Source organism: Primulina huaijiensis, chromosome 7 (genome assembly GCF_012295235.1).
Source record: "Primulina huaijiensis isolate GDHJ02 chromosome 7, ASM1229523v2, whole genome shotgun sequence".
Taxonomy (NCBI): domain Eukaryota; kingdom Viridiplantae; phylum Streptophyta; class Magnoliopsida; order Lamiales; family Gesneriaceae; genus Primulina; species Primulina huaijiensis.
Genome location: NC_133312.1, coordinates 14398269 through 14414219, shown reverse-complemented (window position 1 = coordinate 14414219; position 15951 = coordinate 14398269). Strand labels below are relative to the sequence as shown.

General features: G+C 39.3%; 1 long non-coding RNA gene across 1 annotated transcript; it reads right to left on the bottom strand.

The window, feature by feature from the left end:
• Nucleotides 1-933: 933 nt before the first annotated feature.
• LOC140981853 (uncharacterized) lies at nt 934-3295 on the bottom strand. Its single transcript, XR_012176147.1, has 3 exons — nt 3063-3295; nt 1672-2188; nt 934-1539 (listed from the first exon to the last, which is right to left on the bottom strand). It is a non-coding gene; the product is annotated as an uncharacterized lncRNA (long non-coding RNA).
• Nucleotides 3296-15951: the final 12656 nt, after the last annotated feature.

Sequence of the window (15951 nt, the reverse complement as noted above, 5' to 3'; positions counted from 1 at the left end):
GGAAGTATGCCCACTGGCATCTGAATGCTACTCTCAGACCCTTGAGAAGTAAAAGATGGAACTTGTTGTGATCCTCCCCAAAGCGAACTAGCCTCAATATTCTTTGCCTTCTCTATTGCTTCAGCATAAGTAGTTGGTGCTCCAGTCATAACCAACGTATGTATCGTCCGATTCAGTCCTTGCATGAAACGCGAAAGCTTGGAACGATCACTATTAGAAACATGAGGTACGTAAGCTATAGAGCAGAAAATTGAGAGGCATACTCTTCTGCTAACATATTTCCCTGAACCAACTGATTGAACTCGGCTTCCTTAGCAGAATAATAAGATGGGGACGAGTATTCTTGAATAAAATGAGTACGGAATACCTCCCATGAAATTATCTGACCAGATTCTTGGATTGCTTCCTCTGTGGCTTCCCACCACAGCTGTGCTCGATCTTTGAGTTGGTAAACAGCTAACTTGACTCTCAGCTCTCGAGTGTACTCCACAAGATTAAATAAATAGTTCATGCTCTTCAGCCATGCCGTTGCTTTTTCACCACCTTCATTTTCAAAGAATTTTGGAGGAGGCATATCTTGGAATTTAGAAATCACTAACTCCATTTCTCTTATTCTTTGGGTCAGTTGCTGAACTTCACGATCTACTTCCACATTCCTTGCAACATGCCTTTCTGGACGAATTAGTGGTTCCTGCTCCACCTCTACCTCTATATTCACATTTTGATTTGCCTTTCATCTAGGGCGGCCACGTCTATCTCTGCCAATACCCTCAGTATTTCCTATGTTCTAAGCTTCGGACTCTTGGATAACTTCTTTTCCTTTTCTGCCTCTTCCACCAGGTGCCATTCTATAAGACACAAATATTATACCACAAGCAGAAAAAAATAATAGTAAGCACTGAAGGGTTCAAGGAAAGTTAAAACTTAGTCCACTAGGTACAAATAAATGAAGCGTCAAACTTACTTCATTACCAGATCTATCTCTGCTAAGTTAAATAATCATAACATGCAAATCAAATAAAGAGCAAGTAATAAATCAAATACGCAATCAATTTATTTGTGTCTAAACTCGAGTGTCATAGATTCTAATTCGAGCATACCCCAGTTACGCTCCGATACCAACTGTGAGAGCCAGTGGTCCTGATTAATTTTTAATTATCAAACAACTAGAATTTATTAGCGTAAACAGCGAAAACGAGTAAAAATTTTCCATTTTGGGCCTACAGAAATTTCGGCATGACCTTCCCTTAAATAGGACATACCAAAAATTTCAAAACAACACAACAAAACATTTATACACGAAAATAGAGTCCAATAAAACAACCAGAATGCCAACCGCAAGCAGAGCCAGCCAGGCTCGATCACACCAAATAAGATCCAATACTTAATAATACAACCATACAAATGCACGAGGCATCTCCTCGGCAAATGACTCAATATATATAGTATAAATATATGGGGACTCCCAACTCAAACCGACTCACTGGGCTCCACTGGCAGACTCTCCGCCAGCTACATCAGAACCACCTGTATAACCTGCTATTGAATCACAAAACAAACCATAGCAGCCCCGAGGGTCAGGGGTCAAACCTCAGTACGAAGATCAAATAAATTACATCATAAATAAATGACATGTAATGAAATCAATGCAATGCAATGCATGTAGGGTACCAATAATCTCGGGTATCAATCTGGATCCAAAGAAACGATAGCAACAACTGTGGCCACATGTGCCAGGGGTGTGACGTGTCAAATATGCCCTCGGCCCTGCAAATCTGCGTTAGGGGTGTTAGTCTGCAGAACTGCTCAACCCTTCCACTAGTCATCAGAGGTGTGATGCTTAAACGCCCTCGGCTCTGATGTCTAAATAACTCATCCTAGAGTAACAGAAATCTAGGGAACAACGGAGTCATGGCTCGATATGAATGCGTGCTCAACAATGCATATAAATCCACAGATTATTCTAATATATTTAAAAACTCACATTTATTTTAAAAATGAGGAATAATCTTAAAATACACCCAAACAGCACAAAGAGCACATAAACACATAATTCACATAAAATCACATCAATTTAATTACATGTCGTCATAGACGCTGTAAAGAATCGATCAATCCGTAACTTAACCCTCAAACTAAATTATCACAATAACTTATGAACTCCTCGGTGCTTCCTGGCTACTAAAACCTGTGGCAAATAATTTATTTCCGTCAAACAAATATTCAACTCTTAGCTAAAAACAAGTTACAAATTCCAACTTGTACCTAAGTTCGGTTTTAAGGTCAGAACTCAGCCAAAACACGCTTAATATACATGGCTGGAATCCTAACTTAAAATCCCATATTTCATCAGAAGACATCAGAAAGTAATTCAATCATCTCGAAACTGAAAAACACCCAAAACCAGAAGCTATGGGAAATGAGTGCTGTGACAGATTCAGGTTAGACACTTATGAGTATAAAATTCATATCTAACTAATCATTGACTCAAATCGATATCCGCCAGTTGGAGATAAAAAAAACTCAAATATCTAATTTTTCCTAAAAGAAATCATTTCCAGAATCTTAATAGATAAATCCCAGAATTATCAAGAAAACTCTACTACCTGCGTACCTCGCGGACAGAAGACTGCAATTGAGCAGTTTCGGCAAAATGAGTATAACTACCTCAATTCTTAATGGAATTTAATGACTCTTATATCAATACAAAGACAACACATAGCTCTACAACTCTTATTTGAATCATAACTCAAGAATCTAAGCGCATAAATGTCATAAACTCGAATTACAGTAGCTAATCTGCACAGCTCCACCACAGAATTCTATTTTGACACATTTTGGTTGAAAAATCATATCAAATTCGTTTCTAATTAGAATTCCATTTTGTCAGCGGCTATAGAAAGCTAACGCATAGATATATAAGTTCTATATGAACCACAAGTCAAGATTCTTAGTGCAATACACACAGAAACCTGAAAATCAGAAGCAACAACCTGCAACTCGAAACTGAAACCAACATTTACTTCCATGAACAAAATTGATAACCTAGGCTTAGAGATTACCTTCAAAAGCTTTCTTTTAACTGAAATGAAGTTAGAATCGACCTCTTCACACTCTAAAGAACCAAGAAAAATGGAATTCAAGAAGCTGGAAAGGAAACACAGCAACGTGGAAGAAACATGGTAACAAGAAACAAGCACCTTGATCTTGATTATTGCAAGGAGAGCTGAGGGACTTCTTGGGCTATCTTGGGTGAGCTATGGAGACCCGCTTCCTAGCAGCAAGAGGCGACGAGAAGCTGATCACAATGGAGAAAAAATAGGATGCAAGAGAAGAGGCGAGAAGAAACGAGAAGATGGAGGAGGAAATAATTTGGGCTTGGGGAAAAATGGGCTTCTAATTAACACACACATATATATACATGAATCCAAAGATTAGCCCAAATGCAGGAATGTGACCCGGTCCAAATATTTACAACTCCCTTGTGCTATAAAACTCCGATATATATTTTAATATCGTCTATAATGACGATATTTTCTAATACATATTTTTAACACACAAGTATAATTTTTGGCTTAATTATTTTAATTTAGCACTTTAAAATAATTATTTCTAATTCTTGCCAAATACTGAATAATTAAATTCGGTTCTCACAATATCCTTTGTGATCTGATGAGTTAATAGTGCAAGGAGTATCTGGCCAGATCAAGAAATGTGCTTTAGGGAAAGGTGTTTTCCTAGTAGCACATACCATGACACTATTAGTACTCAAAGATAAATTGCATCGTTGTCGAATTCATATGCAACTCTCGATATACCAATGGTTGCAGATTTGATCGGGATATATGTGTTGAAAGGACCGTACTGTACGCTAACCATGACTAAAGGTTCTTGCAGACACTAACAGTGATACCTAGGGGATCATGGGGCGATGCTACTAGGACCCATGATTAAAACCCTAATTAAATATGAAAATATAGAGTCCTTGTGGGAGAGGGACTCCTAATTAGATTAGGAGTCTCACTCTATAAATACACTACTAGGACCCATGATTAAAAACCTAATTTTGAGCACACAAAGAAAAAAAAATCCACTCCAATCACAAAGCCAACTCTCGGCCATCACAAAATGGGGGAAGAAACTTTTTCCCAAATAAGCAAATTGGATTTGCTTAAATTATTGATTAAGAATAAAAAATGATCATGCTAATTATGGATTAAGAATAAATAAGATTTATTTAAAAATTCTCTCCAATTTTTCTCCTTGAAGGTCTCGGCCACCATGAGTTTCTACTAGAGAAATTTGGCCACCTTGTGTCCTTCCACTGCTTCGTTGTCGCAACACCGTCACCGGATTTTGGAAATTCGGAGTGCACAGTCTCAATGCAAAATCGTTTGTGATTTCTAGTGCAATCCAAGTGAGATATATAGTTTTCGATCGTGGAACTAATTCGGCGATCAAAGGAAAGACGTTCGTAGGAAATTACAAGAAGGGCTATATCCGCCCAAACACCGGAATAGTTTGGAGTCCAGCGTTTTAAACGAAAAGTTATGATTCTAAAAAACCCTATGAATGGTTTTAAATACACGACGCCCAAGAATAAAAATTTTAAACTTTCGCTGCGTCTTGGGTGCGAGAACACGATGTCCCAACAGTGGTATCAAAGCCAGGTTATTCTCAATCATGTGTTTTAATTAAATTGTGTTGAGTTTATTATTTCTAACCGCGTAAGAATTTTTATGAAAAACGCCCCTAAAAATTATTTTTGAAAAATCTGTTTTTGAAAAAAAAAAAAAATTTTCCTGGTTTGTCCGGAACAGTTCCGGGCAGAAGCACGCGCAGGGCCTCGCGCAGCGTAGCACGGCGCAGTGCGCAGCGTCGCGCGCATGACCTGCGCGCTGCGCCACACGGACAACGTACGCACATCTCGCACGCACGGCGGGCGCGCGGCGCACATACGGCCTGTGCGCCTGTGTGCGCGTGGCCTGCGCACAGCGTGCCCCCAGCGCCCGATTGGATCGGGCAGCGGGCGGGGCGACGCGGGCGGGTGCCCGGGAACGTCTCGAGCCCCGTGCTGGGTCGTGGGCTTGATTTGTTCGGGCCTAGGGGCGATTTTCTGATTTTTTAAAATTTTGGGTTAAATTGATATTTTATGAATATACAGACGATTTTACCCCTACAATAATTTTTTATAAAATCAATTTCTTACAAAATAAATAATTAAAATATGATTTTAATTATTTATGGTAAAAGGTGTTTTACAAGAAATTTAATTATTTGAAATTAAATAAAAGTGTTTATTTAATTTGATAATTATGGCTTTAGTGATAATTTACAAGATACACAATTTATTGATAATATGTGATATTATCGGATTTATATAATATATGATATTTTATGTAGAAAGGATGATCGAGAGCCATGACCAATTTGCTAGGTGTATGTTGGGTTTTTACATGTAATTTTAATTATTATAAAGTGAGTTTGGTTTATGGCCCGTTTCCACCCCTGAAATTTGTATCCCAATGTGCCATGGAAATTTAATGTAAATATTAGATTTAGTGAGAAATCAAGATTTGAAGACGGTGGGCCCGAGATCCTCGAAAGGAGTTTTGAAAATCGAAGACATGTAAATTTTGGAAGCTTATGTAATAGTTGCATTTGCATCCCTGCATTTCCCTAGGTTATAGACATGGATCCGTATGTGGCTCGTACAGATCAATTAGCTCTCGGTTATCGATCATCTTTTATTATTTATAATGTATCTGATATTTTACAAATAATCTGTATGTGCGTTATTATTAATATAATGACAAGAGTTGCATGAATCCGGCAATCATACAAACAATCATGGCACGAATTTTTTAAAATTAATGATGAGACAAATTTTAAAATTAAAATCCATCATTTTAAATGAGATCCAAAATTTAAATCAAGCCCATTAAAAAGATAATTAAAAGAAAGTTTAATAATTCCTTGCCTTCTATCAACGGTGGTTGCATGATGAATGCTACCCGCGGTCAGTGTCTGGCTCATATTATTGGAGAGGCCTGGACGCCGGAAAGCTGTGACTTCCACTGTCATATTTGATGTGAACTACGTGGAACTCCCATGACTTCGGCTCATATTATTGGGGGATCTCATGGCGACAGTCCATTAACATTCAATATTGATGGGCCGGGCTCGACACGTGAAGAGAAAGGCGATCATATTATTGGACCCTCCTTAAACGTGAGGCAAAATTACGTAAGGGTTGCAAGGAGTTGCAATTGGGCTCTACCTTTTTGAAGTTATGATTGGCTGATATTATTTGGGATCATAATTTCGCAATTGGACCTTGCGTACTCATTAAGGAAATTGGATTTCCCGTTCGTCATCAGAGGGTGGTGAAAATGTCAAAATAGTGGGAGGCAATTCGTAAAAAACAAAAGTCCATATTTTACGTCTTACAAAATATTTTAAAATAGTCGGCAACGTTTATTCTGTTTCCATATCAGTATATTTATGATTCGGTCGCGTGATCCATTTCAATTATTAAAACAAGCTAACCAAACACTAATCTTCAAGATTGGCTGTGAAAATTGTTCTAAGTTCGGATAGCATACACACTAATGTCAGTCTTGCTGAACTGACAAAGCGTGCAAGATGGTGGGACCATAGTTTGCAAGCTAAAGTGTAATATGATCACTTCAATGTCAAATGAACTGTAGAGACAGTTTTGAGGAAATATTGAATGTTGTTGACATTCGAATGCACATGCAAGAGTTGCATCGTGCATGAAACTCGTAAGATGATGCATACCACTTTCAAGGAGCTCATGAATACACACATATAAGATGGGGCTCTGGCCCATGAGCATGGTGTACATATCATTGGGTCTATTGAGAAGGTGGTGAACCTGGAATTTGACAAAGTCCGACAAGTCAGAACATGTTTGCTTCACTGCAAGAAGTCTGGACATAAGAAATTGTCTGGGCCAGAGATGTTTTGGCAATGATAAGTGAATGTCCAAGTAAACACAATTTCAACAACAACCAAAAGAAAACAAGATAGTCTAAACCAAGCACATTTCTAGCACGTTAGGCTAGGACATATTTCCCAAATAAGGATGCACAAGCTATTAGGAGAGGGCATGTTTGACTCGTCAGATATAAACTCTCTACGAGACATGTGACTCCTGTCTGAAAGGAAAAATGACCAAGGCCCCTTTCCTAGGGAAAGTTGAACGTGCACATGATCTGTTGGATTTGATCCATACAAATGTGTGTGTTCCGCTAAGTGTTAGCACGAGATTTGGCAATTCCTACTTCATTACCTTTATCGATTACCCTTCGAGGTTTTGGTATGTGTATTTAATGAAATACAAGTTTGAAGCCTTTGAAAAGTTCAAAGAATTCAGAGAAAAAGTAGAGAAACAATTAGGAAAGAGTATTAAAACACTACGATTAGATCGAGGTGGAGAATATTTGAGTACTGAGTTTCAAGACTACCTTAAAGAGAATGGGATTCTCTCACAGTGGACTCCGCCTGTCACACCGCAATTGAATGGTGTGTCAGAAATTCGTAATCGGACATTGATAGACATGGTCCAATCTATGATGAGATTCAATGAGTTGCCGCCATCCTTTTGAGGTTATGCGCTCGAAACAGCGGCAAGGTTGTTGAATCAAGTCCATACAATGACAGTGGATAAAACTCCATATGAGATATGGAGAGGAAAGCCGCCCAAATATTCTTATCAAGAATATGGGGATGCCCTGCTTACGTGAAGCAGGTAGTGGGAGACAAATTGGATAGTAAAGCCAATTTGTGCTACTTTGTGGGATATCCAAATAACTCTTTTGGTTACTACTTTTATTTATCCTAGTGAAACAAAGGGGTTTGCTTCAAGGAATGCCACCTTCTTAGAGAAGAAGTTTCTATTAGATAGAAAAGGCAAGATGATAGAACTCGATCAGATTCGAGAACCACTCACTACACAAGTAGTAGAATCCACACCCCAACAGCCAATCAAAGAAACATAAGCTCCTAGGAGATCCGAATGGATCCCAAGACCGCCTAATAGGTTGAGCCTGCTTCTTGAAGAGGGCCATGATGAGCCCATTTCTGGATGTGATCCAAGAAATTTCAAAAAAGCATTGTCTGATGTCGATTCATCTAAATGGCTTGAAGTCATGCAGTCCGAGATGGACTCCATGTATTCGAACCAAGTATGGTCCTTAGTAGATCCACCTGAGGGAATTGTTCCCATAGGATGCAAATAGATTTACAAAAGGAAACTTGGAGCAGATGGGAAGGTGGTGACCTTCAAAGCTAGATTGGTAGCAAAAGGATATACTTAAAGACAAGGTGTTGACTATGAGTAAACCTTTTCTCCAGTCGCAATGTTCAAGATCATTAGGATACTGTTAGCCATAGCAGCATGGTATGACCATGAAATGTGGCAGATGGATGTGAAGACAACGTTCTTTAATGGAAATATTAAGGAATACATTTACATGTCTCAACCTGAAAGATTCACATCAGTAGCAAGTGAGCATAAGGTATGCAAACTTCAGAGATCCATTTATGGACTCTAGTAGGCATCGAGGAGCTGGAACCTCAGATTTGACACCACTATCAAAGAGTTTGATTTTGCGAAAAATCCTGAGGGACCTAGTGTATACAAGAAGGTTAGTGGGAGTGCAGTGACATTCCTAGTGCTTTATGTTGATGACATACTACTCATTGAGAATGATGTAGGGATGTTGCAGTCAACTAAAGTATGGTTAGCTGGTAAGTTCTCCATGAAGGATATGGGTGAAGCATCATATGTATTAGGAATAAAGATCTATATGGATAGATCAAAAGATGATAGGGCTCACCCAATCCACATATATCGATACCATACTGAGGAGATTCTCTATGGAGGAGTCCATGAGAGGATATCTCCCAATGTCTCATGGTGTGAATCTATCCAAATCTATGTGCCCTAAGACTGATGAAGAGATAGAAACCATGAGTCGTATTCCATATGCGTCTGCCATAGGTAGTATTATGTATGGTATGATATCTACTCGACCTGATATTTCATATGCACTGAGTGTTGCATGCAGATATCAGTCAAATCCCGATCAACTGCATTGGAAAGCAGTGAAGGACATTCTTAAGTACTTTAGAATAACTAAGAATTTGTTCTTGGTATACGGGAATGGAGAACTAAAATTGGAAGACTACACTGATTCTATTCTCCAATCAGATGTGGATGATTCGAAATTGACCTCTGGATTTGTATTCATGCTCAATGGTGGTGCTGTCTCTTGAAAGAGTTCCAAACAAGACACCACAGCGGATTCAACCATTGAGGTCGAATACATAGTTGCATCGGCTGCAGCAAAGGAGGGTGTTTGGATGAGATATTTCATCCAAGAGTTGGGTGTCATTCTTCAAACAGTTGACATAGTCCGGGTCTACTGTGACAACACCGGTACCGTTGCGCAAGAAAAGGAACCGAGGTCTCATCAGCGATCCAAACATATACTGAGGAAGTTTCACATAATCCGGGAGATTGTGGGAAGAGGAGACATGTCGGTGGAGAGAGTCGCCTCCGCAGATAAAGTTGCTGATCCACTAACGAAGCCCCTGCCAGGACCATTGTTTATGAAGCATCGCAAAGCAATGGGTCTGAGATCTATGGGTAGTTTGCTATAGGGCAAGTGGGAGATTGTTAGAGTTGGTGCCCGGCAAGCCAACTTGTGGCTCGGGCTTTATTGACTCTAATGTAAAACAATCTTTATTTTAATACTATTTTACGATTTTATTCGATTATGGCATTATAATTTATCTGTATACTCATGCAAGCTGCATAGATAAAGTCCTTAAATATACAATAGGTACCATGAGGTATGCGTCGCAACGTAATATCATGAAACTCATTAGGAAGTGTACCATATATTCTAAAAGGTTCCTAGTCGAATCAGCTGCCTAAAACAAAAATAAAGTTCTCTCGAGCTCGAGACTAGCATCTGTGATATAAACATCATGTTTCATTGGCAAGGGGATGGAGATGTCCATTCACACAGATGGGTGATCATATGATGATGCACTGAACAACCCTCCCTCGGACTGTCCAAGTGGTTCTCACTTATCGAGTGGAATAGTCCGCATTTATTGTTGTACACCATTAGTCCTTTGACCCGGGACAATATAGGGGCTATACGTACTAGCATGCACTTTGATCTGTTTACCGACTCCATCGAGGGTCATCAGGTGGCGAGGTTGTTAGAGTAGGTGCCCGTCGAGCCAAGTGTTGGCCGAGAGTTCACAATGAAACTCTATGTATAAGCAATCTTTATTTTAATAATATTTGAAATTATTATTTTGGCACATCTTTATCTGTATACCAATGCTAGTTGCATAGATAAAGCCCTTGAATATACAAATAGTAGAAAGAATATGAGATGCTCATATGATGAGTATCATGAAACTCATATTTGGAATACTGTATATTCTAAACAGTTCCTAGTCGATTCAGCCGCCGCTAAGAAGGATATAGGCCGCTCGAGTTTGAGACTAGTATCTGCGATGTGAGTACCATGTTTCATTGGTAGGGGACATTGTGATGTCCGAGCATGCAGATAGGTGCTCCTGGTAGAGTGCACTGAACAACCCTCCATGAAGGACTTTCCAAGTGGTTCTCACTTATCGAGTGGAAACGTCCTAGTTTATGGTTGTACACCATTAGTCCTTATGACCCGGGACAACATTGAGACTCTATGTGCTAGCGTTTCACTTTGACTTGTTTACCGACTCTCATGGGGTCATCAGGTGGCAAGGTTGGGTGTTATGTCGAAACATATAGGAGTCGATGCATTGTAGTCGGGGATTCACCGCTTACCTTCGGGTATGGATATCCTATGTGGTCTCATGTGTATGTAGTTTGAAATCTCTGATCAGAGTATGGTGGTAATTATGAAAGGGGTTTCATAGATTACACCATCGATGCAACTACGACATGACACATAGTATCGATTCATTGACAACTCTCGATATACCAATGGTTGTCGAATCGGTCGGGATATATGAGTTGAAGGGACCGTACTGTACGCTAACCATAATTGAATGGTTCTTGCAGGCACTATCATTTGATACCTAGGGAATCATGTAAGCGATGCTGCTAGGCGTTTAACATGATTGGTTGGGTACTATCAGACTTGAGTTCTGACGTTCTTATTATCAAGGAGTTGATAAATAAGAATGGAGCAATTGGGGTATGCTCATATAAGGACATGTTTAGTCCGAATCACATGGAGATGTGAACCCACGGCTAGTTGTATCAATGAACCATTGAGGGCCACACAAGTACTAGCTTTCTAGATCCCGTTGAGAAGTAAAATAGTTCAATGTGTTGAACTGCTTATAAATGAGTTTATAAGCGTAAGGAAAAATAGAAGTATGATTTTTATGAGAGAATGTAACTTTTAATTTATGAATGTGTTCCTAAAATTAAAAGTTGGGCAAATAAATAATGTATTTGAAAATTGTGATTTTCATAAACATTATTATGGACTAAATTAAATTAATTCAAGTGTTGAATTAATTAAACACTAGTGGACCTAGTAGAGTCCAAATAATTAAATTAATTCAAGTGTTGAATTAATTAAATAACATTGGGTCTTGTAGAGTCCAATTGAAATAATTATTTAACTAGTAGACTTGAGTAAATTCAAGTAATATTTAATTAGTCTCAAATATGTTTGAGATAATTAAATTAAGTCCATGGATTTTTAATTGTTAAAAATCAAATAACATTGCATGCATGGGAGGTGAAGGGTTGGAGACTACTTTTTCAATCTCCAAGGCTTAGGATGCTAAAAGTGTTTTAGCTTTTCTCACAACCAAGACAACTCATCCTTCTCCCATTTTTTACACCATGGTGGCCGAAACTTCTCTAAGTTTTCTCTCCATTTTTGTTCTTCAATTGTTGGAGAAAAACACTCACTTCTCCTTGAAAAATCCTCATATTTTTCTAGGACAAAATATGAGGGGATCTTCCTAGTTGGTGGTGGGCCTAATTTGAAGCAAGGAAGCTTGTAGATTGGGTCATCCTTTTGAAGAGCTAAGGTGTTTACACTTTATTTGGAGCCAAACATCAATCTTTGAGATTGATAGGTAATTTCTTAAACACCCTAGGTATGATATTTTGGTGTTTTTGTATTTGCTACACATCCTAGTATACAAGGTGTTCGAATTTTTCCTTGTTGAAAAACATTTTTGAACTTCCGTTGCGCATTTGAACACCCGTAACCGATCCCTTTTCAGTGGTTGGGTGTAGTTTCGAAATACGTATGAGCAAATGCATTGTGATCGGGGATTCACCGTTCGCCTACGGGTGAAGATATCTTATGTGATCTGATGAGTTAATAGTGCAAGGAGTCTTTGGCTAGAGCAAGAAATGTGCTTTAGGGAAAGGTGTTTTCCTAGTTGCACATACCATGACACTATTAGTACTCAAAGATAAATTGCATCGTTGTCGAATTCATATGCAACTCTCGATATACCATTGGTTGTAGATTTGATCGGGATATATGTGTTGAAGGGACCGTACTGTACGCTAACTATGACTAAAGGTTCTTGCAGGCACTATCAGTGATACCTATGAGATCATGGGGGCGATGCTACTAGACGCTCTTACCATGATCCGATGGGTGAAATCAGAAATGTGTTCTGACAATCTTGATCAAGGAGTTGATGAAAAGAATGGGGTTCACTAGGGTAAACCCGAATAAGAATAAATGTTATTATGAATCGCATGGAGATGTGAACCCACGGCTAGCTGTATCCCTGAACCGTTGAGGGTCACACAAGTATCGGATTCTGTGTTCCCGTTGAGATAGTCAAATTTCAAAGAGTTGGAATTTGACGACTATAGTTTGATGGAGATAAAACAGGAAGCTTATAAAGGGGTTTATGAGGTGATTCCATAGGATAGAAGAAGTGGAAGTTAACATGATTGCTAAATAAGGAAGGAGAGTGGAACTGCCTGTTTTGTGAAAGAGAACTAAAACTGGCAGCTGCCAAATATGGTAAGTTCTAAATTTGGTAAATGAAAATTTTGATCTTCGAAATTTTCAATTTTCATTATATGGAAAAGATTTGTATCCTTGGTACACCGGCGCTCTCGGATCGTCAATTGGGGTTATAACGAGTTCGGAATAATTTATTTAGTGAATTAAGAATTTACTAATTAAATGATTGTGCTAGTATTGGTGACTACTAACATACACAAATTCCAATAAATATTCTAGAGGAGTATAGAATTAAATAAACTAATGAGTTAGTTTATAAATTAAATAATAGTTATTTAATTTTATATACATATACATGTATATATTTTATATGATGATATAAAATATGTGTATATGATATTATTATATCATGTATTATTAAAGGTAAATAAATATATTATATATTAATAATATGGAAATTTAATTATAATGAAAATATAGAGTCCTTGTGGGAGTGGGACTCCTAATTAGATTAGGAGTCTCACTCTATAAATACACTACTAGGACCCATGAATAAAAACCTAATTTTGAGCACACAAAGAAAAAAAATCCACTCCAATCACAAAGCCAACTCTCGGCCGTCACAAAATTGGGGAAGAAACTTTTTCCCAAATAAGCAAATTGGATTTGCTTAAATTCTTGATTAAAAATCAATCATGATCATGCTAATTATGGATTAATAATAAATAAGATTTATTCAAAAATCCTCTACAATTTTTCTCCTTGAAGGTCTCGGCCACCATGAGTTTCTAGCAGAGAAATTTGGCCATCTTGTGTCCTTCCACCGCATCGCCGACGCAACACCGTCACCGGATTTTGGAAATTCGGAGTGCACAGTCTCAATGCAAAACCGTTTGTGATTTCTAGTGCAATCCAAGCGAGGAATATAGTTTTCGATCGTGGACCTAATTAGGCGATCAAAGGAAGGACGTTCGTAGGAAATTACAAGAAGGGATATATCTGCCCAAACACCGGAATAGTTTGGAGTCCAGCGTTTTAAACGCAAAGGTATGATTCTAAAACACCCTATGGATGGTTTTAAACACACGGCGCCCAAGAACAAAAATTTTGAACTTCCGCTGCGTCTTGGATGCGAGTACACGATGTCCCAACACAACCTACAACAAACAGCAGTGATACCCCGGTAAAGGCCTGGGCCCAATTGGAAAGCCCAGAATAGAGGTCAGCTTCCCGAGCACTTCACTTCTTCCCGGGCTCTTATACAAGCACCCGGATAACCGACCACCCGAGCCACCTCGGGAATTGAACCACACTCGAGTATGATTGATACATGCCGTCTAATCTGTCAGAACAACTTGGGCTTGGAGTGTTTTAGAAGTCATCAGAAGCTAGAGTATGGGCAACCGACTTGCCATACTTAGTAGGTGGCACTGGAATTAAGGTACCTACCTCATTTTCTAATATAAATAGCAGATATTAATGTCATTTACAGATTTTGAAATCTTTGAACTCTTAAGCATTTTACATATTTTCTCTCAAATATTGTTGGTATTCATCTAAAAAGCCTGCTGACTTTAGCATCGGAGAGGCCACGTCGGATACTCTTCCGACGCCCATTCACGAGTTCCTTTCTTGTTTGCAGGTGATTGTTACAGCCATTCTTTCACTCAAACTCTCCAAACATTATAAATTATTGATTTGACCCGTTGGAGCTCCTTACCCGACTCATCTATTTCAATGAGATCACATCATTGGCGCCGTCTGTGGGAAACTTGAGTTCAAGACGTTGATATTGCTCGTACGAGAAGAACTAACCAAGATAATTCTCGGGCCCAGGGAGATGGAGGGCAAACTACGAGACAAGTTGAAGTTAATAATACTGGGCCAAATCTCATCAGCATGACCCCGGAAGGATTGAAGAAGATTGTATCAGATGCCGTAAAGCAAGCTATGGCCATGAAAGAAGTTTCTCAGCATGTTACCCTACCCGGGAACAGACAGGAGCGGGAGCAGGAGCAAGAGCAAGAAGTGAGGAGGGAAAAAGAGGTAGGAGGAGAGGATGAGGAGTCCAGTGCTGGATCCAAATCGCCTACTGTGGCTGAGAAGTTGTTGGAACTAAGACATAAAATGAAGGTTCTGGAAGGGCAGTTGGAGAGTCCTAGTATTTCTCGAGCTATTGCCAAGGCTTGCCCATTTGCTGATATCATCTTCCAGGAACCTCTTCCCGGAAACTTCAAATCCGCCAAAGTAAAAGATTACGATGGCAACGCAGACCCTGAGGAACATTTGGCCAGATTCGAGAACATGGCCATGTTGCACTGTTACACTAACAGAATAAAGTGTAAAGTGTTCCTAACAACGCTGGTAGATTCAGCCCAGAGATGGTTCGAAGGATTGTCCCCTCAAAGCATACATTCCTTCAAGGTCTTTCAAAAGGTGTTCTCAAACCATTTTAGCAGCAGCAAAAAGTACAAAAAGATTGCTTTCAGTCTTTTCGAAGTCAAGCAGAGCCCGGAAGAGAGCTTAAGGGCTTATATCAGAAGATTCAACAGAGTGGCTTTGGATGTCCCCACCTGTGCCACTGAAACAAAAACTACGGCATTCACACAAGGCTTGAGTGAGGGTGAATTTTTCAAGTCGTTGACCAAAAAAGTGCCCGGGGATTTCGACGACTTATTATCCCGGGCAGAAAAATACATCAACATGGAGGAAGCCCAGAAGCAGAAGAGGGAAGCTGTAAGGAAAGAAAGAGGAGACCGGGTATCTAGGCCCGAGGAGAAAGGACAGAGAAGGAATAATCCAGGACATTTTTCTCACCATGTGCCTCTTAATATTGCCCGGGACAGAGAGGTCCAGGAGTGCAGTAGGGATCTGGCCCCGGACCATCAATTATCACGGCCTGAGAAAAGAGGATTTTGTACTCTCCATAAGGTGTGTTATCACA